Source organism: Mus musculus, chromosome 2, assembly GCF_000001635.26.
Source record: "Mus musculus strain C57BL/6J chromosome 2, GRCm38.p6 C57BL/6J".
Taxonomy (NCBI): domain Eukaryota; kingdom Metazoa; phylum Chordata; class Mammalia; order Rodentia; family Muridae; genus Mus; species Mus musculus.
Window position 1 is genome coordinate 45414215 of NC_000068.7, and position 24924 is coordinate 45439138.

General features: G+C 40.0%; 2 long non-coding RNA genes across 3 annotated transcripts in view; one reads left to right on the top strand and one right to left on the bottom strand.

The window, feature by feature from the left end:
- Nucleotides 1-24622, top strand: part of Gm13479 — a 48523-nt gene extending 23901 nt beyond the window's left edge. The window contains exon 5 of one of the 2 annotated variants that reach the window (XR_001783294.2): nucleotides 23064-24622. This is a non-coding gene — a long non-coding RNA (predicted gene 13479). Of the gene's footprint in view, nucleotides 1-4840; nucleotides 5457-23063 lie in introns of those variants that run through there. The other variant, XR_001783293.2, reaches the window with a different exon arrangement.
- On the bottom strand, nucleotides 2273-19981 carry Gm30728. Its single transcript, XR_374343.3, has 3 exons — nucleotides 19900-19981; nucleotides 2601-2701; nucleotides 2273-2360 (listed from the first exon to the last, which is right to left on the bottom strand). It is a non-coding gene; the product is annotated as a predicted gene, 30728 (long non-coding RNA).
- Nucleotides 24623-24924: the final 302 nt, after the last annotated feature.

Sequence of the window (24924 nt, forward strand, 5' to 3'; positions counted from 1 at the left end):
GCATGCACCTATGTTTTCCTGCAAAGACTTAATTGGATAAAGAAATAGCTTTAACCCTGATGCTCACCCCCATCACTAAGATCTAATTATGGGTTAGTCACTCATAAATCATACAGAAAGTAACTGGCTTTTTTTTTCTTTTCTTTTTTTTTTTTACTGTTGTAGACACCTCCTTTTAGAGGAGAAATTGCCTCATATACAGCAGCTCTCCTAAGCTTTCTTAAAGAACAGATGACTTACTGCCTAAGATGGGTAACCAGTTCTGCTCTAAGGATTTAACAATATTACTCATAAGATCAATACATCATTTTGTAAAATGAAGTATATAAATATGAAAATGGCCAAAGGTGCTAGTTTTTGTTTTTGTTTTTTGTTTTTGAGACAGGGTCTCTCTGTGTAGCCCTGGCTGTGCTAGAACTCACTCTGTAGACCAGGCTGGCCTCGAACTCAGAAATCCACCTGCCTCTGCCTCCTGAGTGCTGGGACTAAAGGTGTGCATCACCATGCCCGGCAAAGGTGCTAGTTTTATGCCTGAAAATCCATTGATTGGCTCCCTAACATCTAAGCATTGGCCACGTGTAAGACATAATGGCATATTTTAAGATAGTTGATACAGTCTGTTTTTGAGGACCTTACAGTACAGGTTAGAAGAAAGGGATTTTCGCTCATGACAATGAATGGCACTAAGTAACTGTTGTGATAAAGGCAAGGAGCTTGTGGTAACCAGACTGAGAGGATCCTCTACTACATATACAAATACAACATATTATACATGCTGTAGTATGTACATACTAATGTGCACGCTAATATAGATGCTACAACTATTAATACAATAATTTTTGTGCCTCTTGAAAATATTTCTGTATTTCAGAAATGGCAACCCAGAAGTCATTCATGCCTACATAGTACATTTGAACAGGAGCAAAGGAAAAAGAAGGGCAAGAAATAACTGGGAATTTTCGAATGTGAAGGGAAAGAGCATTTACTTAGTTTGAGGCATAGTTGGGCAACATTAAAGAGAGGGTGATAAAAATAATACTGATGTACCAAGATGAATTTGTTCCTGTTTTAAACTATCAGGTTAGGGATGCAGGAATTTAGATTACAGTTTTACTCTCATAGAATCCAGCTAAATTACTAAGGCAAAGGAGTTATCAGAGTTGGAGACAATAGAAAAGAAGTGTAATACTACGAAAAGAAAAGAATAATAGAATTTGGATAGGCACAAGACAAAGATTCGGAACTGGGCATGCATAAAAGTTGTGAGGAAGGGAGGTGGGAGACTCCCAGGACTCAAAGGGACAGACCTTAGATGAAACACCGGACAGTAGGGAGAGGGAACTCATAGAGCCCACCTCCAGCAGGAAGATAGGACATCAAGTGAGGGATGGGGTTGTCATCCCACAGTCACATCTCTGACCCATAGTTGCTCCTGTCTGAAAGAATTACAGGGATGGAAATGGAGAGGAGCCTGAGGAAAAGAAGGTACAACAATAGGCCCAAAGTGGGATCCAGCTCAAGGGGAGGTCCCAAGGCCTCACACTATTACTGAGGCTATGAAGAGCTCACAAAAAGGGATGTATCATGTCTGCTCTCTTAAAGACCCAACAAGCAGCTAAAAGAGTCAGATGCACATATTTGCAGCCAACCAATGGACAGAACTGACCCCTGTTTTTGAATTAGGGAAAGGCTGAAAGAAGCTGAGGAGGAGGGCAATCCTGTAGGAGGACCAGCAGTCTTAATTAATCTAGACCCCTGAGATCTCTCAAACACTGCACCACCAAACAGACAGCATACACCAGCTGATATGAGCCCCCTCCAACCCCCAACACACCTACAGTAGAGGCCTTCCTGGTCTGTGTTCATTCAGAGATGATGCACTTAACCCTCAGGAGACTGGAGGCCCCAGGGTGTTTAGAGGTGTGGGGGGGAATCCATGTGGAGATGGTGGGGTGGGGAGGAGGTGTGAGATGTGGAAAAGTCAGCGGGTGGATGGGGGGGGGATGGAATATGGAGTGTAAAAAATAAATTAAAAATAAAATGAAATAAAAAAAAACGTAATGAGGAACTAATTCGGACAAGAAGATTCATCCTGGGAAAGAAAATCTAAAAGTAAATACTTTGATTTTAGTTGAGTTTGGGATGTATGAATAATCTCTAGGAGGCACTCTAGGAGGTAGGTGATGAAAAATGGGGGAAGAGGATTCTCAGGAGAAACAACAGATGGGCACTCGGGACTTTGTTCCAGACGGAGGTAATACCTGAAGGCATAGGAGCTGGAAGCATTTTCAGTGAAGTGAGGAGGGACGGCCAGCCAGTGATGGCAACAGGACTCTTCCACCAGTGGAGCTGGATGGTAACTATTGGAAATGAAACAAAGATGGCAAATGGTGGGAAAGATTGACAGATTTCTTCTTTCCACAAAATTGGCAGTTACAGGTGAGGGCAAGTGCACACTAGCTCCAAGAAACAGAACATGTTTCTTAAAAAAATGCATTAAAATCATTTTTAAATCACATACACAATGCTAGGTTAATTATGGCATTTCAAAGAAAGTTTCGTTTTGACTCCTGGCCATGTCTCTCTCCCTGCTGACTCACCTTTGGCAACTTCCACTCCATCCACTGCAGTTTCCAAGAGATCTCAGCTCCGTTGCTGGCAGAACCGACTAAATGTCCAGGTGAAAAGCTGTCTTTGAGACCTTGCATATTTTCAGAGGAAAAATTCTTTCCAGTTATTCCACAGGATTTAAAAATGAATAATACATATATGTAAATGTATACATCCATACACATATATTTCCAAGTCCACAAATACAACCCCCACAGTAATGAAACAGAAGGCCATAAGTTTGAAACCGAGCAAGGATGTGGGAGGGAATGGAGGGAATAAAGGAAAAGAGAGCAATGAGCAATTGCAATATATATATAGTAATCTCAAAAAGTAAATGAATTAAAAAAAGAAAAACAGTTTCTTGGTGCAATTAATTCTGTCACTCCTTATTAAAAGTACTTACAGAAAAGTATAAAAAAGGAAATAATATTCTTTAAGATTCAATTCATGAATAGCCTTTGTTAGTCCTTGGAATCATGGGTGTGATTGGCAATGTTTGGATCACAAACTTGTGCTCCCAGTGTGTGCAATCTTCAGTCCCTTCTAATTATCCTTAAACCCTCAGTGATCTGTGTCTAGTGTTCTTGCCACTAATGTCTTGGTGAGTGCTCTGGCCTAGTTACTTTGCTCGTCACTGCTTCCTTCTTTATGTGAACAATCAATATAAGAAATCCTCCAATTTGAAAATGGGAAGCATTTCAAAATCTAACTCCTAGGTAGTGTGGTCTCCCATCTGCAGACACCAAACCCTGATACTATTGCTGATGTCAAGAAGGGCTTGCTTACAGGAGCCTGGTATAGCTGTCTCCTGTGAGGCTCTGCCAGCACCTGACTAATACAGATGCAGATGCTCACAGCCAACCATTAGACTGAGCCTGGGGGCACCAGTTAGGAGTTAGGGGAAGGACGACAGGAGGTGAAGGGGATTGCAAGCCAATAGGAAGAACAATGTCAACCAACCAGAACCCCCAGAGCTCCCAGGGACTAAACCACCAACTAAAGCATACACAGTGATGGACCCATGGCTCCAGTTACATATGTAGCAGAGGATGGCTTTATCTGGCATCAGTGGAGGCTCTTAGTCCTGTGGAGACTTGATGCCCCAGCATAGGGGGATGATAGAGTGGTGGGGCACGAGTGGGTGAGTGGGTGGAGGAACATCCTCATAGAGGCAAATGGGGGGGGGAATAGGATGAGGGATGTGGAGGGGAAACCCGGAAGAGGGGTAACATTTGAAATGTAAATAAGTAAAATAACCAATAAAAACAAAATAAAATCTAACTCCTTGTTTAGGATAGTGAGCAACATAAGAAATCCTCCAATTTGAAAATGATAAGCATTTAAAATTTAACTTCCCAGTTATGCAAAAGATAAATGCTTGTGAAATATTGGTAAAAAATATAGAACACAAAACACATGTGTTTGTTTTACTGTACTCTATCATAATATTACAGTACTGCATTGAATTGTAATTTTAATAACAGACTTACATTTACTTTTGGTTGGTAATTAGTAAAGTTGTTAAAGTCATTTTCATCACCTTGGTAGAACTTTATTCCTCTTGTGTTTTGGTCATTCTCTAATTGGATTTTCAGGATTTGGTTATTGGCTTGAAAGGAATATTTATATATTATGAATATATTACTGTTTTAGCACTGTAGTATTTGGTTTTAACAGGGGTCACCGAGATTGCTTTCTATACTATCCCACAAATGTCTCTTAATTATAACAGCTTTGCCCTATATTTTTCTACTCTCCCCATCTTCTCCCATTTCCCCACTTGATCCTCTGTTTGTTCAGCATGTCCCCCATTCATAACTATCTATTCTATTTTACTTTTTTAGAGATATAACAGTTTCCCTTAGCCCTTTACTCTATATTGAACCTATGCTAGTCTCTGGATTGTAGCTTGGTTATCATTGATTTGACTAAGTTAATATCAGCATATAAATGAATATGTACCATATTTATCTTTCTGTGTCTGGGTTACATCACTAAGGATAATTTTTTTTTTCTATTTCCACCCATTTACCTCTAAGTTTCATGATTTCATTTATTTCATTTTTGATAGCTGAGAAATACTCCATTGTGTAAATGTATAACATATTCTTTATTCCTTCATCTGTTGAGGCACATCTAAGTTGTTTCTAATTTCTGGCAATTATGAATAGAGCAGCAATGAATATGGTAGAGCAAGCATCAAAGGTATACCATTTTGACCAAGCAGATTTACGTGCCAATGTTCATCGCAATGAGACGTTGGTTTGACTTGAGATCTCTGGCTTCTGCTGCACAGTCAATGCTGGATCCTCACTGGGACTTCTCTTGGATATCCTGCTGTTACCCTGTGTCATGGAGACACTGCAGGTCTGGATCTGAAGGACTGCCCCATTTACACGCCAGCAGTTCATAGACAGGTTTGATGTTGGGGTGGGACAACTCTGAGCTCTGGATCTGGGCCTGAGTGGAAGCTGACTTGGTCAGCCCATCAGGTCTCCTGTGACTGCACCAACAAGGCCAACTCTTTGCCAAGAGGTAGGGTTTGTTTTCCTGCTATCATGCCCTCTGGGCCAGATTTCCTGTGCCCATGCTCCCACGGCCAGCTCTACTCTGTTGCCCAGGTGAGAGTAGGACCAGTTCTCCCAAGCTGCCCACGTAAGAGCCGGGTACAACTCTCCCATTGAAGGCAAAAGGACAGAGCCAGCTCGACACGGTGCTTGAACATCAGCATGACCTCAGGTGGCAGCCCAGACCAGGGACATCTCCACGGTTTTGGTGGTTAACATAGACCTCAGATAGGACCACCAACCCAGACATGGTTCCCTGTGCATGTCATTTATATATAGGAGGGTTACTGATTTTTGTGAATTAATTTTGTATTCACCTACTTTGCTGAAAGTGTTTATTGCCTGCAGCAGTTTTCTGGTGGATTTTAGTGTCATACATGTGTACAATTTTAGGAGATATGTATATATACATATATATATATATATATACACAGATACATATATGCAGTCATATCATCAACAAATAAAAATACTTTGACTTCTTTCCAATTTGTGTCTCCCTGATCACCTATAACATTTATCATTTCATGTCTTTGTCATTGGCTCTTTACTCTTCAATAGCATAAAACCTATCTTATCGGACAGTCATTACTTGATATGCCTGTTAGCTATTTAAATTTAATTATAATTCACTAACAAGGAGATCTTTTTTTTCAAATGCTATTACATGGTAATAGAACATTTTACCAATATCAATTTACATTTAAGAATATGTTAGTCTAGGCACCATCAACCAATGAGCAGACACAGACTGCACCTAGGCCCTTCACACATTTGTAGCAGATGTGCAGCTTGCTCTTCATGTGAGCAACAACTAGAGCAGAGGCTGTCCCTGAATCTGGTGGCTGCTCTGGATCCCTAACTGGGTTGCCCTTTTTGGCCTCAGTGAGAGGGGGTGTCTGTGTGTCTGTGCCTGTGCCTGTGCCTGTGCCTGTCTATGTCTGTGTCTGTGCCTGTGCCTGTGCCTGTGCCTGTGCCTGTGCCTCTGCCTCTGCCTCTGCCTCTGCCTCTGCCTCTGCCTCTGCCTCTGCCTTTGCCTGTCTGTGTCTGTGCCTGTGCCTGTGCCTGTGCCTGTGCCTGTGCCTGTGCCTGTGCCTGTGCCTGTGCCTGTGCCTGTGCCTGTGCCTGTGCCTGTGCCTGTGCCTGTGCCTCTGCCTCTGCCTCTGCCTCTGCCTCTGCCTCTGCCTTTGCCTGTCTGTGTCTGTGCCTGTGCCTGTGCCTGTGCCTGTGCCTGTGCCTGTGCCTGTGCCTGTGCCTGTGTCTGTGTCTGTGTGTCTGTGTCTGTGCCTGTGCCTGTGCCTGTCTGTGTCTGTCTGTGCCTGTGCCTGTGCCTGTGCCTGTGCCTGTGCCTGTGCCTGTGCCTGTGCCTGTGCCTGTGTCTGTGTGTCTGTGCCTGTGCCTGTGCCTGTGCCTGTGCCTGTGCCTGTCTGTGTCTGTGCCTGTGCCTGTGCCTGTGTCTGTGTCTGTGTGTCTGTGCCTGTGCCTGTGCCTGTGCCTGTGCCTGTCTGTGTCTGTGCCTGTGCCTGTGTCTGTGTCTGTGTCTGTGTCTGTGTCTGTGTCTGTGTCTGTGTCTGTGTCTGTGTCTGTGTCTGTGTCTGTGTCTGTGCCTGTGCCTGTGCCTGTGCCTGTGCCTGTGCCTGTGCCTGTGCCTGTGTCTGTGTCTGTGTGCCTGTGCCTGTCTGTGTCTGTGTCTGTGTCTGTGTCTGTGTCTGTGTCTGTGTCTGTGTCTGTGTCTGTGTCTGTGTCTGTCTGTGTCTCTTTTTCTTCCATTTAATTTCATTCTTACTTTCAGCGTAGAATTTATGTTTCACAAACAACTGTGAAAGCAGTAGAATCAAATTAAGTGAAGTTAGAAAAAAAGGTGATTTGTGATTGATTATACAGTAGCCAAGCATCAGCCATGTCTGTAGCAGAAGCAACAGCAAGGCAGGGAAAAGGATTAGTTGTGGGGGATAAGGACATTGAGATTTTGTTGCGGTTGTTGGATATTTTTCAGAGAATACTTCCATGAAAACTCTGAGGATTTGTCAACAGAGTGATTTATCCACCTTTTCAGTTTGGAACTCCATATCTGACCAAGGAAGGTGAGTTTTAAACTGTTAGTGTGGTCAAAAGCAGTGGCCAAGTTAAAAGACCTTCATGAAACTGCAGTCTGGAATCTAGTTAGCTACAGTTGAGCAGGTTGGGTTGGGGTTGTCAGAGAGGGTTGCCATAGAGGCCTATTTGTTAGTAGGGAGGCTTTTACCCTTTGACTCCAAGCAAAGTCTCCACTGTGCTTCTCAGTTTTGTTGAATGTGACACATACACTCATTTTAATGCATGTACCCATGTAACAAAATAAAACCAAAAACCAAAAAACAAAAATAAAAATAAACAAACCAAAAAAACCAAACCAAAACAGAAGACCCAAAAAACACCACATTTCAAATATTTTCCATGTTAATTAGCCTGGTGCCTATTATAATTCTTTTGACAAAACATCCAGCCCATCCATCCATCACCAAAAAAGGCATGTAAGAGATAAGACATAAGCATTAAAGGATTTAAGTTGATTTCACAACCGCTCAAAGAAAAATCCAAGCTGTTTAAGTCAGGGAGACTCAGACTTAGAGTATCATTTAAACCAAACCATTTTTGGTATTTTTTACTTGGTCAAACAAAAATATTTTTGTTTTTCTTGTTTTTTTTTTTTTTTTTTTTTTTTTTTTTTTTTTTTCTCTTGTAAGGACTAATTCCTTCAGGCTGTTGCTGTTTTACTGAAAACAATTTGCTTGAGCAGAGATTTCAGTAAAGAATCAGCAGACACTTTAAGGTCTAATAATGAAAAAAAACCAAGTATTTTATAATGATATATATATATTTAAGACTATTTGGAAAAATCAACTAATACTTTTATAATGATACTATTAAAATTTTAAATGGACTTAAGCATTGAGAGTTGGGAGCTAATTTGATATTTGTAACACTTATTCTATCAGAATATATCAAAACTCATTTTAATACTGTTTTATGGCTGTTTTCATACAACATGTATATCTTGCTGTTTTCAAGTTAAATTTAAGGATTATAAAATTTTATATTTTCTTTCGCCCATGTTACCAACCACTTAGAGATATTATAAATTGTCAGTTATTTGCAGTTTGTTCAGAAAAATATTAATAAAATGTCATAGTTAAGACAAAAATGCTTTGCCTTTCTTTGCTTTTGATATGAAACCATGAATTGCATTACAGCTCTATATCATAATTACATTTGTTTTACATCTATGACCTTCCCCATCTTTCAAAATATTTGCTTACTTTTCAGTAATGTAAGAATTTTCTACTTTGCAGTGAGAAAAAAAATGCCACCTATAATTATTGTCATGACAATGTGAGCTTTTGTCTCTTTAGATCCTTAGAAAGCCAAAGAAATAAAAAAAAAAACGAAGGCAGAGGCTTTTTGAGCATGAATTTGAAAACAAATTGTGCTGCGGCTAATAAGAGAGCCTGGCGGTGGCTCAGAATGAAGCCCATAGATTACTCTTTCCAATTCTGTGGACTTTGATTTGCATACGGTGTGTGCTCTGAGTGGTTCTGTAGCCTGTTCTGACTTGTGGCTTTTCAATTCCACACAACTTCTAAAAAATCAGCAGGGACAGTGCTAATTAATTTATAATATTTTGTGTTTCTAAACAAGGCACCTCAGTAATTAGGTGAAATATTTATGATGAATACAAAACAATGCAAATTTATTTGTTTGCCTGAAAGCTAACTTGTTATTTATTTAGTATGATCTTTTGAAGGATTCTTTCAACTGAATCATAGAATGAGGAAGGGTGGTATTTAGAATAAAGATGGGGTCAGCACCATGTGCTGGTGTATTGGAATATGCTATAGTATAGGTACATGAATGCTAGTCATAAACACTTGAAAGAAGGTCTTAGTTTTCATAAGGGAGAATGAACTATTGTGAGAGTGGATCCAGACAGGATGTGAAAGGAGAGGGCAGGCCACAAATGCACTCCAGAGTGCTTCTACAGGCCCTGATAAGAACATTTTTATATGCCTGAAGAAATGGAGAAAACTTACACTCCCATGTTTTGTTTAATAACAAAGGCAGCCATTTTTATACAATATATACTTCATCTGTATATGTCTTTTTGTCTATATTAAGTGAAAAGACGCCTTTGCTTTTGCTTTTATTTCTTTTCAAGTATGTTCTAAAATTTTTATTATTTTATATATGGCTTAATTAAAATATAGCTACAACAATTCATCCTTCATCTTTCTCTCTTCATCCCCTTTTAAGTATCTTCTCTCCAAATTCTTCTCTCTTTCATTTGAAACTGATAGCCTCTTTTCTTTGAGTTTTTAAATTTTTACCTATACATGTATATGTATACATAAATCTATAAATACCTATGGATTCTGTATACACACACGCACGCGTGCGCACACACACACACACACATATACATGTATATGTGTGAACATGTATGTATGTGTGTGTATGTATGCATGTATGTATGTATGTATGTATGTATGTTCAGGGCTGATCACTTTGTACTTGATAACTAGTAGAGGGATTCATCCTCAGAAGAGGCTAATTTTTTCACTCTCTAGAGTGGTTGGTTCCCTGAGATGTATTTTCCCCTTTTTGCTGTTAGCTTGTTTGTTGATAGACTATTGCTTTGGTCTTGTTTATGCTTCACTTCTAGAAGTGACTGTTTCACAGCAGACGTTCTGGTTATTGGGCTTTTGTTGTTCTTCAGCTCTTCTTTGTTACTTTACAAGTGAACATTGCTCTGTATGTAACTGCCCCAGACTTTCAGTATCTGTTGAAAGATATTTAGGTTTCCATATCCTAACAGTTATGGGTGAGAAAGTGCCTGTGGAATAGGATGTCAAGACTTCTGGGCATATGCAAAAGAGCAGCTCTACTGGTCATTTGGTAGATCTACTTTTTAGCTTTTTGAGTATCCTTCATGCTGATTTTGAGTGCTACTGCACCAGTCTGCATTCCCCAAAGCAGTCAATGATAGTTCCACTTTCCACACAATCTCACCAGCATTTGCTGTCAGTTATTATGTTGCTCTTAGTCATTCTGACAGGGTGAAGATGTACTCTCAAAGTTGTTTTAATTTGAATTTACCTGATAACTAAATTTGATGAACACTTTCTGAGGTATTCCTCAGCCAATTTTTTTCTTCTTTAAGATCTGTCTGTTAAGATCTCTGGAGGAAAAACATCAGTTGCTAGTTTTGCACACACTCAACAATGAAGGCTTTGCCTTGCCTCTGAGCCTCACCTTGGAGAAAGCTTTGCTAATTCTAAAGGGTCTGAAGCCATGTTCTTCATCTTGGTGTTTTGTTTTGTTTTTATTTGTTTTTTCCAAATTCTTGAGTTGCATCATTAAGCCATTTATTTATGTGCTTTCTGATTTTTAAAAAATGTAGGCACTTAGGGTTCTCCAATTTCCTCTTAGAACTGCATTTCCTGTGTCCCAGATGCATTGTGTTTTCAATCTCATTCAGATTCAGGGATATTTTATTTCTTCTTTAACCTACTCAACATTTAGTAATGAGCTGTTGATTTACATGAATGTGTGAGTTTTCTTTGTTGTTGATTTTATATTTTATTGCATAAGGGTCAGATGGGCTACAGAAGATTATTTCAATTTTCTCTATTTGTAAGTTTAGCTTTGTGTCTCAACACACAGTCTCTTAAAGATGTTTCTATGTACTACAGAGAATGTTTATTGGAGGGTGTTTGGCTGGAATATTCTGTAGATATCACTTTAAGACTTTAAGGTGGTACTTATCTTTAAAACTACATTGAGGTTTTGTTTGTTTTTGTAGACAACAGATAGAAGATTCTTCCTTCTTTCCTTCCTTCCTTCCTTCCTTCCTTCCTTCCTTCCTTCCTTCCTTCCTTCCTTCCTTCCTCCCTCCCTTCCTCCCTTCCTCCCTTCCTCTCCCTTCTTCTCCCTTCCTCTCCCTCCCTCCCTTCTCTCTCTCTTTCTTAAAATTTTTTAATCTTTTTTTTTTTTTGTACAGTCCTGTCATTATCTCCCTCCCTGTCTGCTCTCTGACTGCTCCTCACTCCTTCCTTACCCCCCCCCCCCCACCCCTGTTTCCAAGAGGATGTCCCCATGCCACCAGGCCTCCCTACTCCCTGGAGCCTCAAGTTTCTTGAGGGTTAGGTGCATCTTCTCTCACTGAGGGCAGACCCCGCAGTCCTCTGCTGTATATGTGTTGGGGGCCTCATATCAGATGAAGTATGCTGCCTGGTTGGTGGCTCAGTGTCTGAGAGATCTTGGTGGTCCAGATTAGTTGAAACTGCTGTTCTTCCTATGGGGTCGCCCTCTTCCTCATCTTCTTCCAGTTCTTTCCTCATTCAACCACAGGGATTCATGACTTTTGTTTTATTGGTTGGGTATAAATAGCTACATCTGACTCTTCCAGACGCTTGTTGGGCCTCTATGAAAGCAGCCATGCTAGGCTTCTGTCTGTAAACACACCACAGCATCAGTAACAGTGTCAGGCCTTGGAGGCTCCCCTTGAGATAGATCCCAATTTGGGTCTGTCACCAAACCTCCTTTTTCTTTCAGTCTCTTCTCCATTTTTTTTTTTTTTTTTTTTTTTTTTTTTTTTTTTTTGTCCCTGCAGTTCTTTTAGAACGATTCTGGGTCAGAGCTTTTGACTGTGGGATGGCAACCCCATTTCACCACTTAATGCCCTGTCTACTGGAGATGGACTCTACAAGTTCCCCATCCCCATTATTGGGCATTTTATCTAAATTCGCTCCTTTTGAGTCCTGAGCATTTCTCACCTTCCAGGTCTCTTGTACATTCTAGAAGGTGTACTCCCAACTCCTACGTCTGGAGTTTGCCTGTTTCCACTCTTTCTGCTGGCCCTCATGGCTTCACACCTGTCCCCCCAGTACTTGATCATGTCCCCCTTTTCTCTCTTCTTGTCCCTTCCTCCCACCCAGGTCCCTCCCTCCCTCTAACCCCCCCCCCCCCACACCTGTGATTGCTTTCTTTTCCCTTCCATGTGGAATTGAGGCATCCTCAATGGGCCCTTTGGATTGTTAACCTTCTTGAGTTCTGAGGACTGTATTCTAGGTATTCTGTACATTTTTGGCTAATATTCACTTATTGGTGAGTACATAGTATGCAATTCTTTTTCTTTCTGAGTTATCTCACTTTGAATAATGTTTTTAGTTCCATTCATTTGCCTGTAAAACTCATGATGTCCTCATTCTTAATAGCTAAATAGTATTCCATTGTGTAAATGAACCATATTTTCTGTATCCATTCTTTGCGGGACACCTGGGTTGTTTCCAGCTTCTGGTTACTACAAACTATGGGCTACTGCGAACATAGTGGATCACGTGCCCCTGTGATATGGTGGGGCATCTTTTGGGAATATGCCCAAGAGTGGTATAGCTATGTCTTCAGGTAGATCTATTTCTGGATTTTTTTGGGAACTCCAGATCTATTTTCAGAGTTGTTGTACCAGTTTTCAATCCTACCAGCAATGGAGGAGTGTTCCTTTTTCTCCACATTCTTGCCAACATGTGGTGTCATCTGAGTTTTGATCTTAGCTGTTCTGATTGTTGTAAGTTGGAATCTCAGGGTTATTTTGATTTGCATTTCTCTGATCACTAAGAACTTTGAACATTTCTTTTGAACATTTTATGTTTAGTTCTATATCCCATTTTTTGATTGTGTTGTTTGTTTGTTTGTTTTTTTTGGAGGTTAGCTTATTGAATTCTTTATATACATTTGATATTAGCCTTCTATTGGATATGAGGTTAGTGAAGATATTTTTCCAATATGTAGGTTGCTGATTTTTTCTATTTTTCTATTGACTATAACCTATAACCTTTGCTGTACAGAACCTTTTCAGTTTCATGGAGTCCCACTTATCAATTCTTTTTTTCTTTTTCTTTTTCTTTTTCTTTTTCTTTTTCTTTTTCTTTTTCGTTTTCTTTTCTTTTCTTTTCTTTTTTTTTTTAATTTCTTGGTTTTTCTAAACAGGGTTTCTTTGTATAGCCTTGGCTGTCCTGGAACTCACTCTATAGACCAGGCTGACCTTGAACTCAGAAATCTGCCTGCCTCTGCCTCCCGATTCTTGATCTTAGAGCACTAGCTATTGGAGTTCTGTATAGGAAATTTACCCCTGTGCCCATGTGTTTGAGGCTCTTTCCCACTTTCCCTTCTATTAGATTCAGTGTATCTGGTTTTATGTTGAGGTTCTTGATCCACTTAGACTTGGGCTTTGTGCAAGGTGACAAATATGGATCTAGTTTCATTTTTCTACATACAGACTGCCAGTTATACCAGCACTATTTATTGAAGATACTTTAGTTTTTCCATTGTATATTTTGGCTTCTTTGTCAAAGATCAAGTGTCTGTAAGTATGCGGTCTTTTTTTGTTTGTTTGTTTTTGAGATAGGGTTACTTTGTGTATCACTGGCTGTCCTGGAACTCACTCTGTAGACCTCCCAAGTTCTGGGATTAAAGGCATGTGTCCCCACTGCCTGACAAGTGTGTCGTCTTATTTCTGGGTCTTTAGTTCTAGTCCATTGATCAATTTGTCTGTCTTTGTACCAATACAGTTTTGTTACCTTTTCTCCTTTGGATATTTGAATGGTGCTATCTGGAAACATGAAATTAGTCTTCAGAGAGGAGTATTTGGGTCAGTTCCAGCTCAAGGAACTTTTGTTTCCGTGTTTGAAGTATATGGTGACTTAAGTGTATAGATTTACCTTCTGCTTTTGGCAGGGTGGGTGGTAAGCAAGGACAATAATTGTAGTCTGTCATATTTTGGGAGTATCTTGGAAAACTCAGGCTAATATCTCAAAATAACTTCTCATACTTGGTGTCAGGTTTTTCTTAGGTGGTCCTTGGCTCTTGGAGAGAGCATTGCCAGCCTAGATGGGAACTTTTCATTTAAACTATAACTGTATACTTGCACACAGACTTACTTATAATATAGTTTTTGTAGGTAGAAGTTATTTATTTTCCTAATGACTTTTGGAGACATTCTTACTGTTATTTTATCCTCCTTCTTCTACATTTATTTCCCTCTTCTTTCCCGTTTCTCAGATGAGGTCACAGTACTCCACTTTCCCCTTCGCTCTCTACTCAGGCCAGGTAACTGTCCTTTTTAAAAAAAATATTCTTTTTTTTTTAATTGGATATTTTATTTATTTGCATTTCAAATGTTATCCCCTTTTTCGGTTTCCCTCCCAGAAGCCCCCATCTCATCCTCCCTCCTGCTTCTATGAGGATGTACACCCACTCTCCCACCCACCCATTCCTGCCTCCCTGTCATCGCAGTCCCCTATACTGGGGCATTGAACCTTCATAGGCGCAAGGGTCTCTTCTCCCATTTATGTACAAGAAGGCCATCCTGTGCTACATATATGGCTGGAGCCATGGGTCCCTCCATATGTATTTCTTGGTTGTGGTTTAGAGTCTAGGAGCTCTGGTTGGTTGATATTGCTGTTCTTCCTATGGGGTTGCAAACCCCTTCAGCTCCTTCAGTCCTTTTCTCTAACTCCTCCATTGGAGACCCCATGATCAGTTCAATGGTTGGCTGTGAGCATCCACCTTTGTATATGTCAGGCTCTGGTAGAGCCTCTCAGGAGACAGCTATATCAGTCTCCTGTCAGTATGTGCTTCTAAACTAAATGGAGAGAAACTTGAAGCTATCCCACTAAATTTAGGGACTAGACAAGACTGTTCACTCTCTCCCTACCTATTCAATATAGTATTCAAAGTCCTAGCCAGAGCAATTAGACAACAAAAGGAGGACAAAGGAATACAAATTGGAAAGAAAGAAGTCAAAATATCACAATTTGCAGATGATATGATAGTACAGTTGAGTGATCCTAAAATTCCATCAGAGAATTCCTAAACCTGATAAACAACTTCAGCAAAGTGACTGGATGTAAAATTAAGTCAAACAAATCAGTAGCCTTCCTCTACTCAAAGGATAAACAGGCTGAGAAAGAAATTAGGGAAAGGACAGCCTTCACAATAGTCACAAATAATATAAAATACCTTGGTGTGGCTCTAACCAAGCAAGTGAAAGATCTGTATGACAAGAACTTCAAGTCTCTGAAGAAAGTAGTTGAAGAAGATCTCAGAAGATGAAAAGATCTCTCATGCTCATGGATTGGCAGGATTAATATAGTAAATATGACCATCTTGCCAAAAGCAATCTACAGATTCAAAGCAATCCCTATCAAAATTCCAACTCAATTCTTCATAGAGTTATAAAGAGGAATTTGCAATTGTCCTTACTTTCCTGGTTTCTGCACTTACTTAAGGATATTTACAAATATTTGAAGATTTGGAGGTAGGAGCCTCAGATGAAAGAGAACATACTTATGTTTGTCTTTCAGGTCTGGTTTGTCTTACTCAATATGATTTTTTTCTAGTTTCACCCATTTACCTGCAGAATTTATGACATAATCTCCTTCAGAGTTGGATCATATTCAGTAGTATATAAATTATCCATCTGGTAGTTGAAGGAATTTTGAGGTCCTTTCATGTCCTAGCTACAGTGACTAGAACAATAATGAGATAGAATGTCGAGTCCTTTGGGTATATGCCAAGGAGTGGTATAAGTGGGTTCTGTGATAGATTTATTTTTAGTCTTTTAAGATTTCTCCACAATGATTTTCCCAGTGGCTGCACCCGTTTGCCATCCCACCTAGTGCAGGAGGCTTTCCTTTTTCTCATACCTTTGTATTGTTTTGTTGATCTTTGCCATTATGGTGGAGGCATGATGAAATCTCCAAGTTATTTTCCTTTTCATTTCCCTAATTCTAAGGATGATGAACCTTCTAAGAGCTGTTTCTTAGTTGTCCCCCACGCCCTTCCTTTAATGCTCTCCTTCAAAGTGGCATGCAATTTTAATTTCAGCACATGGGTATTTCAGTGAGTTCTAGACCAGTTCAGGCTTCAGAATGAGGCTCTCCTGCCTAGAGAATCCTCATCTTTGACTACATGGTAAGCTGTGGGTTATGCATATTGGCTATTTATCCTTTGTCATGTGTAGAGCTGGTAATGACTTTCATTCTGTGGGCTTTCTCTTCATCTGGTTGATTTTTTTCTTTAGCTATGCAGAAGCTACTTAGTTTTATGAAGTCCCAAGTCTTGATTTTTAGCCTTAATTCTTGGCCAAGCAGAGTACTAGTTGGAAAGCCTTTTCCTACATCTATAAAATGAAGGGTATAGCCTTTGTCACCTTCTAGCAGTTTCAGTGCTTCAGGTTTCAAGTTTGTATCTTTAATTTGTGCAGATGATAGATAGGAGGCTAGTTTTACGTTTCTGCACATGGACATGGATTTGTTCAACATACTTCTTCCCTTCAAGTTCTGTTTTGTCATCTCTGTCAAATATTAAGTATCTGAAACTGTGTGTGCTTGTTTGGCTTTTCAGTTCTGTCCTACTGGTTTACATCTCTGGTTTTGTGCCAGTACGTATTGTTTCTATTACTATGACTCTATAATGTATCTTAACATCTGGAATCATACCTCCCCCCCTCCTAGAATTATTATTTTGTTAAGGATTATTTAGGTTACCTGTGATCTTTGTGGGTCTGTATGATTTTTAGGATAGATTTTTTTTCTATTTCTGTAAATAATGAGATGGGGATTTTGATTGGGATTAGATTGAATCTGTAGGTAGCTTTTGGTAAAGTGATGATTTTCCAAATTGAATCCTGCCAATTTATGAGCATGGAATTCCATTCCATTTTCGAGTGCCTTTCTCTGTCTTTTTCTTTAATGAATTCAAATTTTGACTGTAGCTGTCCTTCACTCCTTTGGTTAAGTTTATTTCTAGATATTTTATTTCTTTCTAGACTATTGTGAATGGAAAATTATGCGTCCATGATTTCTTTCTATGTACATTTGTTGTTGGTGTATAGAAAAGCTATTGGTTTATGCAAGTTGATTGTCCATCTTGCCACAACTGATTTTTTTTTATTATTCCTAGAAAAAATGGTAGAATTTTTAGAATCTCTAATGGATAGTACCATGCCATTTATTAATAGTGATGGTTTGACTTATCCATTCCCTTGCCTCGCTAGTCTGTTCAGGATCTTGCTGTGTTGGATGCGGCAGGCATCCTCCTCCTGTTGCTTTTAGCCATGTCTTGGACAGTGCAGCCGAGGACATTCCTGTCAATGTTCAACTTACTCTAAAAATAATTCATCTATAACCTTTCAAATTAACTCAAAATAAGTTTCCTTTGGTGAGATGAAAACATTTGTCTACTTGTCTAGAGATATGTCTCATCACATAACGTTTCTATATAAGCTTGGGAGCAAGAACTTGACTTATGGAAACCCCATTACTGAAAGGAACCAGTTCCACAAGGTTTCCCTCTGACTTTCACTTGCCTGATGTGGCATATGAGTCCCCTACCAACACATCATGAACACACACACACACACACACACACACACACACACACAGAGAGAGAGAGAGAGAGAGTAAAACAAATCAGTCTTCTTTTCTCATTACATTTTGGTAAAATGGATCATAAAACAATTTATCACATAACAATATATTTTTATATGTTAAATAATATCCAAGAAGTAATTTATTAATCACCACTACAGTACTCAGAAATCTTACACTGTATAAATATGAAGAATACCAAGACATTATTGACCTCCCATCTTTTCAGTGACATAGCACAGAAGTGGTGGCATTTGCTTATAAAGAATGCTGACATTTCTGCATTGATCTCTCTTCCTCCTTCTCCTCCCCCTCTTCTTCCTCCTCGTCTTCTTCCTCTTTCTCCCTCTCCTCCTCCTCCCCTCCTCCTCTCTTCCTCCTCCTTCTCTTCCTCTTCCTCTTTTTCTTCTTCTTGTCTTTTCTTACATGAATCACTCACTCTGGGGGTCGTAATTTCCTTTGCCATGAAAGTGGTAAGGAGAAGGATACATAACATAGAATGGAAGTGATGCCTATAACCATGGCACAGAACATTCCAGGCTTCTTTGAGAAGATAGGAGAGTGAAGAAGCAGCAGCACCATACTGGTTGTCCCTGGTCACAAATTCAGATGGCTGTAGTCCTGACAACAGTTCTCATCAAAGACTAATGGGAAGCATCAGTTTCATCTCTGTCACATCTCAGAGCTTCAGAAACTGAGACAAGTACTTGTGGATTGGAGCCTCTGAGTTTTGACGTAATTTGTTATACAGCATTCAATGTCTAGTACAATGCATGCCCAGAATTCTAATAGAATTTAATAAATCTTCCATTGCTTTTTAAACATGTTACAAGTAAATTTTCTTGGGACTCTAATTATGAGAAAAAGTACCTGCCATCATGTACTTGCCAATGACTATGGTTAAATCACAATAATGCAAATAAATTAAGTGAAGGGAAAGATTTTCTAAGTACTTCTAGTGCACATGACTCTCTGTGGGTTATGTCTTGATGATTGCATAAGGAACCCAGTTCTCGGTTAGGTGGTAGTGAAGTTTCAAAGCATATGCTTTTAACCAAACTTGCGCAGGTTTGGCAAACATAAGAAACCTATGTTTCTGTTGTTGTGGGCTGCAATTAAAAATGCATGAGGCTGAGGTTCTTCAGAGGACTTAGAACAAGGATCTATTCCTACTGCATGAAAGAAAGGGGAATAGATCCACAAAGGGTTACTGAGGACTTTTGGTGGAGAAATCAGAATAGTTGCTAAGGGGTTAATACTACGTAATGCCCAGTGGGAATTTGAGACACCTTTAGGAAGAGATAGTCATCTGGCATTGGTAGTACACTTGCAGGCACATGCTCTGTTTCCATTCTCTGTCCTTATGGGTGTCACGTGGGAGCTTCTAGATATACACAGGCATGCACCTCTTACATTGTATCACTTCTGCACATGCATCTAGAAGCTCCAGATGACATATACACATGCAAATGTGTTTATATATATGGTTCATGCTGATATAGACAAGTGTATGAGTGAGTCACACACCTGCAGAAAAACAACACAGTTTATGATGTAGGATTCATTAAAATTTGGCTGCACTTGGTTCCTATCCTGGTTGGTTCAATACTGAGAAAAGAAATCATGTGATTGATTGGAAGATACATGACCTTTAGATACATGATGGCTGAATACTATTAATACATAAGCAATGAAAAAAGAAGCAGTCTAATATTAGAGATATTCAAAAAACAATTCTTTAAAACATTATTTTATCAAGTTTGTTTTATTCTAATCCAGTATTTTTCACTTCAAAATAGAATCAAAAATCCCTTTGCATTTCATGAGAGTCTTCAGCCATCTTTATCTATTTCCTCTCTTCCCTGCCCCTCTCTTCTTTCTCTCTTTCTCTCTCTTTCTCTCTCTCTCTCAGTTCTGAACATAACACGATAATATGTAATTTTCAGATGTTGTCAAATTAAGACTGTTTGCTCGTATGCTTAGAATCTTATGCTTATGCCCTTCTTCACTGAGTAAGCTGTATCTATTTGAACGACCACTTCCAAAGTGGGCCTTAGACCTTCACTCAAATAGCTTTGGTCCTATTCTTGTTGTAAAGTTCAGAGTCCTTTTGCAGTTGTTTTTTATCCAATGTAGTTTAGTGCCTTCCTGTCCAGCCAGGTAGCAGGAATCTAGAGACTGTAGTACTTAGCATAGTGTAGGTGCTAAATTATTAAATTGCTATGAAATTAGAAAAAAGAATGAGAACTGACCCTTGAAGTTTGATGATGAAGGTGATGTTGAACCCTCCTGCTGATGTTCTCTATGCTACCTCCTACATTGCCCTTCATTGGTATTTCCTGTTCCAGGACTCTGCTGTTAGTCTCCCCCCAACCCCCATCTGTATTTTATTCTCAGTGTCAGACAAGATAACCAACCCAGGGACCACAGGCTTGTCTGAATTTCAAGCCAGTGCTTGTAACCACTGAACTCTACCACCATATCGGTAGCTACCACTACTTGAACTTGGTTGGAACTGACCTATTCTGAGTCTATCAGCTGCTCACACTGAGGGTTGAATGCTCAAGATTAAACTGAGGTTATGTGTGTGGTTCTGTAGCCACTACTCATTTGTCTTCTGTTTTCCTGCTGTGAGATCTGGCTTTGCAGCAGTCACTGTATTGAAGTTGACAGCAGCCCTTCTTTATAAAAATGGTACTGCATCTTCAGAGCTGTCTCATAGAAGTGAGGCACAGGGCTAGGTTTATAGTATTGAAAAAGGGAAAAGAAAATCTACAGAAGTTGTTTTCTTGGGATTTTATTTCATTTATGAGACTTTTTTTTCCCACAGAGACATTTCTAGAAAAAGAAATTACTGTTCGTAAGGGAGGTTAACTTTCTAGAAGTGTGGCGAGCACAGGCAGGGAAGTCAGCAGACAGACCCTCACCTATGCACAGCTCCAGGAGATGAAGAAAGGTTTTGGCCATATTTTCTCTTGTTCTCATAGCAGATATAGATAAAAGAAATGTGTGCATCCAGAAGCAGAACAGAGAGCATGCGGCTTCGAGGGGTGGAAATAGGTACTAGCTCTCTGTGGCATGCTAGTGGGTGTGCCCAGCTAAACTCAAAACCTGTGCAAAAGTACCGTTCTCCCAGTCTTAGGCAATCAAGGGTTCATGCATGTAACTTGGATAAAACCAGCATTTGCTATTTCATTTGCTATTTGCCATGTGCTAGTTTTGAAGAGGTAGACACAGTATAGGGATATGGTTAAAGTAATTAGAAACAGGCAGGCCTTGATTCTTAACGACTCACTGGAGAAGAACCGAATGTTAACTTGCAATGCCCAAGAAAGTTCCATTTATTTTCTTCTGACCATGATTGTTTTTTGCGGTAGCCTCACAGGTGAAAGTTACAGAACAGGTAAAATTTGAGGTTGCCAGTTCTGTTCATGTAATGCTTTAAAAGAAAAGCTTTTATTCAACTTGCTTATGTGTATGGATATGAATGTCCACCAGTTTTCAATTAGCCAATGTGCGAAGCTCTGCCAAGTGGGCCAAAGTTCACTATGTGCTCTCATGCTGTGTTCCCAGGCAGGCCAGAGTCTGCCTACTATGGACAAAGGTGCCCTGAGTCCCAGGAGCCAGAGCTGCAAAACAGCACTGTGGATTCTGAGAAAAGTGGTAGCCTGCTTTGCATTCAGACTCAGCAATGAAGCTTTGATACGTGGGGGTAGAGATGCTATGCAAACAAAGCAACGAAATAGAAGCAAAATGTTGGCAAAACTCAAATAGTGTTGGATTTATACTTATTGGATGTTTGAAGTAAGCTGACAAGAAAAATTACCTCCATCACATATCACCAAAGGGCTTTTCTATAGAACGAGCACACTCACAGTGAAGAGCTAATTCAGAGGCAGCTTCACTATGTTAATATAATAATTAAGCAGTGAGGAACAATAGGTGGCCCATTTCCAAGGAGCTCAGCACGCCTCAGGTGGGGTGTAAGGTACCAGGATGAATGCTAAATTACTTTAACTATCTGAGATTGGCTGTAATCGTCCTAAAATATGGTGAGGGGTGTGTTTTTTTTTCCTCAATGAGATGTATTTTCTTATGCAAATAGGGGGAAAGCCTCAATTCTCTGTGTTTTGTGGGCAGTCTTTAGGAGGTGAATAATTGGGATCAGACTGCAAGTTTGGAAACTGAAAAGCGTCTAGTTAGAGGCCATGGCTAACCATCACCTTTGCAGTCTTGTCTTTTCTGAGTGTCATAGTCTCTTCCTTTTATTTAGGTTCTTTTGCTGAGGTGCTCCTGTTTGGAAAACGTGGGCACTCCATTTGGTGTACTGCACCATGCGTATTTACTGTGGTTTTGTTTAGTCTGCCCAGCACCTATGCGGCTTCCTTCGTTTACCATGAAGCAGATTTGAACTGAGCTTTTGAGGCGTTTTTTTAGCACAGGCTTGCTCTGGGATGTATGGCTACTGGCTAGGACTCAGGCGATCTGGGGGCAAAAACCTGGGAGTCTGTGTCTCTAAAAAGCTGGTAGGAGATTCCAAAAGAAGAAGAAAAGCATTTTGTGTGTGTGTGTGTGTGTGTGTGTGTGTGTGTGTGTGTGTGTGTGTGTGGTCTTTTAAATACCAAGGAGGCATGATGGCAGAGATATAAAAGGCTGCAGGAGAGGACCAGAGGGGAGGTGAGAAGACTGATATTCACAAGCAGTTGCCGTCTTTTTCAGGTTGTTCATAATTAATCTGATAAGGCAGAAATGACGGAACGTGAACCATGAACTTGTTGGGGGATTTACAGATAAGCAGATTAGTCTTTTTTTTTTTTTTTGGATCGGAGTGATATGGTTGAAGACAAGTAAGCTCCATTTCGATATAAATGTCGCACAAACATTGAAGCTTGTGCTGGATGACGTCTGTGGCGCTTTGTTAGTGCCCAAGTTCAGGCAAGGTGAGGACTGAGCTGAGAGAGATGCAAAGTATGGGAATTCTGCTCTGTACTTAGGAGGTCACAACTGGATCTCACACCCAGCCGGTGTCTGAGACACCTGGCATTGCCTTCTGGGCCTCAGTGTTCTGTTATACCTGGGAATTTATTTGGACCTTAAGGGATAACATGAACATGAACTCAGTGACTTTATAGTAGATAAAACTAGTGCAAGATTTTCCTTAAAAATCCCATGTAAAGGAAAGGAAAAAGCAGTCTTTATTTTGATCTATTTTAAAAATTAAAAACTATGAAAAGGGTCACCCTTTATCATTCAATGTGAGAGGTGCCAACCTTTCTAGCTATTTTTTTTTTTTTTTTTGTCTAAAACTAGGGCTAACATGAAATCCCAAGGAAAAATATTCTTTTCCTGTGATCTTTAAGAATTAATCCCCTACCATTTTCGTGTGACTTCAACATCATTTTTTTTTCCCTTTCAGGCAGTAACAACTGTCAGAGAAGCCGAAGAGAATGGCTGGGCTTGATCCTCTTTCAGGAATCTGTTCTTTCTATTAATTTGGTTAAGATCCCATGTCCCTCCTCTAGGATAATCTCCTTCCCAGTCCAGAACACAAGGCTCCTTGGTTTCTACTCTATGGATGGCACCCCCTTGGAGCTGTGCGGTGTGGAGTGCCTGCAGCCTCATTCACTAGGGCTCTTTCCTCTACCGTGCCTTCAGCAGAGATCATTGGACAACTTTGCTGAAGCTATGATAAAACTTAAAAACAAAAAACAAAAACAAAACAAAACAAAAAAAAACAACCCAAAACAACAACAACAACAACAACAAACTGCTGTTGCATTAAGCTCACCATGCACTTCAGGCCAAACCCTTTAGCATGGCAGGAAGTTCAAGTCCAAAGCAATACTCCCATGGTTTCATCTGCTGTCAGTCCTCAGGGCTACCCCGCCTACATCTGTTCACTCAGACTTCATTGTGCTTAAGCTTCTTGTGCCTAGAGTTGACTCACGTATTTCTATAAGCCCGTTTTAAAGTTTCTGGACAAGAATAATTACCCACCTCTGTGAATATTTAATGAACTATCATTTATCTGCCTGTATACCTTTGGATATTGGTTACATTGCTACTGTAATTATGTCTGTGGATGTTGTTCCTAGCAAACAACCCTACTTTCCAGTTGTTTTTTTCTTCACCTTAGAACATGAGTGGAGTGCACCTCTTTATATCTCAAGGTTGGTTCTCCTATCCAGCGTGGCTGGCACGGAGCCGCTTTTCTCACTGGAAACGTTAGTACATGATATCCATTCGCCATGCCTTCTGGGTAGTGGGGTACGGCGTTCTCAGAAAGACATCAGGATACTGGATAACTACCCATCACTTCACTCTCCCAAATCTCTCAAGGTCTCCAGTGTTATAGAACTTGACACATGCTGGATAATATTATTATTCACTGTTTTGAAAATAGTAATATTTCTACCATTTATTAGACATATGTTTCTAATACCAGGTATTAAGTATTTCTTTATACCCACCCTGCCTCACAGGTAGAGAAACCCTGAAGTTGATGAAGTTTATTTAGGATGTTCATTTAAAAGGGCCTTTCCCAGTGTCTGCTTCTAAATGTCTCATTAAAAATGCATAGCACATTTCGTTCCAAATAAACATTTGCTTTCATGTTTCATTTCATGCAAAAATGTACATGGGTTTTCTTGACACACACACACACACACACACACACACACACACACACACACACACACACGCCAACTACCCCTTGCAATTGCAAAGAAAGGCCTTACACAACACAACTATATGGGCCTTGCTACCGATCTCAAAAACACTGTCTAACACATCTGCAGAGCCCTGTGAATTCATCCAGAAAATGTAACCTCAAAGCTCAGACTTGGGTTTTTACAAAATTAGGGAAAATTTGTAGCTGGTCTGTTGTGTAAGTGAAATTCACAAACTGTAAGATGTTGAGGCACACATTACGAATGAGCGACAACATAATGACCTGAGAATGTTCCACAGGATCTCAACACAAGGGAAAGGAACCCCCGTGTGCCCCGCCCACCTTTCTTTTGAGAGCAGAGGTTGCGTGAAGATTGGCAGCTCATCAGTAAGAATGTGATCCTACTGCGAATGTTTGTTTTTACCAAGGTTTCACTTAGTGTGTGTGTTTATTCCATATATGAGAACCAAGGATCAGAGAATTTAACTAATTTGTCAAAATGACAAAGCTAGTAAGCTACAGAGGCATGCTCCACGCTGAAGTCAGCGGCTATATGTGTTTGCTGATTGATTTTAATGTCGAAAACACAAGTGAATAGGGAACATAA